Raw genomic sequence first — 2,900 nt, 5'->3', positions numbered from 1 at the left:
GAGAGAGAGAGAGAGAGAGAGAGAGAGAGAGAGAGAGAGAGGAACTGAAAATTAGATTACTTCCAAAATACCTCTAGACTCACTTAGAAAGTACAAGTGTGTGTGTGTGTGTGTGTGTGAGAGAGAGAGAGAGAGAGAGAGAGAGAGAGAGAGAGAGAGAGAGATTGACAGTGACAGTTTGACAGAGACAGGTTACAGATGAAGACAGAATGAGCCAGAGCATACTGATACCAGAAGATAAAACAGATTGCCCAAGTGAGTTTTACAGACCAATTCAGTCATAAACTGAGAGTAGCTCACTCAAGTCAGTCAGCTTAAAGAATCAGAACAGGAGTTGGACCAGTGAGCTGGAGTTCAGAAAGAGAAAAGGGCGAGTTTACTCAGTAGTAAGCCTCGAAGATGACATTTACATTAAATGAAGTTACACTTACATGGCACAACCATGACTAATGAAAACAGATGAGAGCCATGAAGCCAGCACAGCTCTCTAGCAGAGTCTATAACAGCAAAGCTGAGCTGAGTGCTGTTTTCACTCCTGTGCTGTCTTTCACCTTGGAGTTCTGATCTCATCAGGGCTTTTTACCTGATGAATCACTTATATCTTCCCCCAGAAAATCATACCTGATCTCAAAAAAGTAATATTATTTGGCCCTACTCTAGATTCTTCCTTTCCATGGGAGTTGTGAAAAGCGCAACAAATATGAATAGTCCCAGAGTTCTCTTGGTTGGCACTCCTGACCCTAAGCAAGCTCAGAAAAAGGAGATGTGGAATAGAGCATATAATAGGCTTCCTCCTATAAGTAGTCTATGGGACATTGCCAATAACAAAGTTTGTTTGCCTAAAACAACTTTGATGATGAATAGATGATATATAATAATGGTGCAATCGTTCCTCATCATTAGAAAGCACTGAATATCAGTTGTGTTTTTCCTCTTGTGCTATGTGCAAAAACAAATATCCCAAATGCAGATAACCTTTTATACCATACACTCTCCCATAGGTCATGTTTCAAATTGAGGCCTAAAAACTGTCAACAGCTGTGAACAAACACGATATAAAAACGTACTGTTGTATATATCAATGTCCTTTTAAATTGTGGCTTGAAGCAAGATTCTGCTGAAGGNACCCTGATATAGTGGCCTCTTGTGTGGCTATGCCAGTGCCTGGCAAACATAGAAGTGAATGCTCACAGTCAGCTATTGGATGGAACACAGGGCCCCCAATGGAGGAGCTAGAGAAAGTACCCAAGTTGTTGGGGGCTGCAACCCTGTAGGTGCAACAACAATATGAACTAACCAGTACCTCCTGAGCTCAAGTCTCTAGCTGCATATGTAGCAGAAGATGGCCTAATTGGCCATCATTGGGAAGAGAGGCCCCTTGGCCTTGTAAACTTTATATGACCCAGCACAGGGGAAGGACAGGGCCAAGTAGTGGGAGTGGGTGGGTAGGGGAGCAGGGGCGGGGGGGAGGAGTATAGGGAACTTTCGGGATAACATTTGAAATGTAAATAAAGAAAATAATAATTAATTAATTAAAAAAAATTGCGGCTTGAAAAATGGCTCCATGGTTAAGAGCATTTGCTTTTTCAGAAGTCCTGAGTAAATACAGTTGTAGCAGATTTAATCCCTCTAGCTTAAAGGAGGACTTGTGCTCAAGAGGATATACCCACACAGAGAAATAAATACACCTATACATAACTAACACTAGTAAAATAAAAATTTAAAATAAAATGATGTACATAGATATATTTAAAATAAAATGATGTACATAGATATATATTAGTTGGGTCGTTGGAAATCCTGTGGAAGGGGGTAGAAGGATTGCAGGAGGCATGAGAGTCATAAACACCATAAGTAAACTTACAGAATAAACTAAACTGGACCTACAGAGTCTCACTAAGACTAAACTCTCAACCATAGCGTATGTACAAGACTAATATAAGCCAGCTGCATATACGTAGAAGCTGTGTAGCATGGTATTCATGTGAGATTCTTAACAGAGGGAGCAGGGGCTGTCTTCTATTCTATTGACTGACTGGTTTTGGGACCCTTTCTCCTAACTTGGCTCATCTAGCCTCAACAGGAAAAAATGCACATAGACTTACTGTGTACAGGAATTCTAATCCAGCAATATAACAGGACTGCTCTGGTAAGAGACCCGATCAGATGCTTTCTAGCTCTATATGATCCTGGAAAAAAATGCAGAAACACCCTTAGTACACAACTTAAATTCCTCTAGAATACAGACATGCTTTTAGTGCACTTTAATAGCAAACAATGCCATTGAATTCAGAAGCAGACAAAGTGACAAATCAGAGACAGATTTGATTGATTAATTTGATTAGTTAATTAATTTAAAAAGTAAAATGGTAATTTAAAATAGACTCAATGATACCAAGCATTTAGAAAGAAAAAGTGTTTCATATTGGTTAAGAAAACCCTTTGGACACCTCTTCTCCAGGTTCAGTGCTGGCTCCTTGGAGGTTGGGGGTCATTGGTGTCTCTGACCTTGGATTCCAACTTTGTATATATGATGTTCAGCTGAATAGAATCCAGTGACTAACTCTGAAGGAGCTTTGAAAACAGTGGTCTCTCTGATGTGATAGTTTTCTTCAAGGGATCCCTCATGATTATTTTATATATATATATATATATATATAAAAATGTACACTGTTTTCACCCTACTTAATGTAGTTACAGCAATTCCTTGCTTCTAAACACTCATTCAAGGAAAATATTTTCATGAAATATGTGAATAATGGAGCTAATGGAGTGGGCAGAAATCGCTGAAACTTTATCATTGTATAGGTTGTGAGGAGCACTTCAATGTTAGGTATTCTTTTTTTTTCCATTTTTTTATTTATTATTATTTTCTTTATTTTCATTTCAAATGCTATCCC

The sequence above is a fragment of the Mus pahari genome, chromosome 5 (assembly GCF_900095145.1).
Source record: "Mus pahari chromosome 5, PAHARI_EIJ_v1.1, whole genome shotgun sequence".
Lineage (NCBI taxonomy): Eukaryota > Metazoa > Chordata > Mammalia > Rodentia > Muridae > Mus > Mus pahari.
This window is presented reverse-complemented; position numbering follows the sequence as displayed.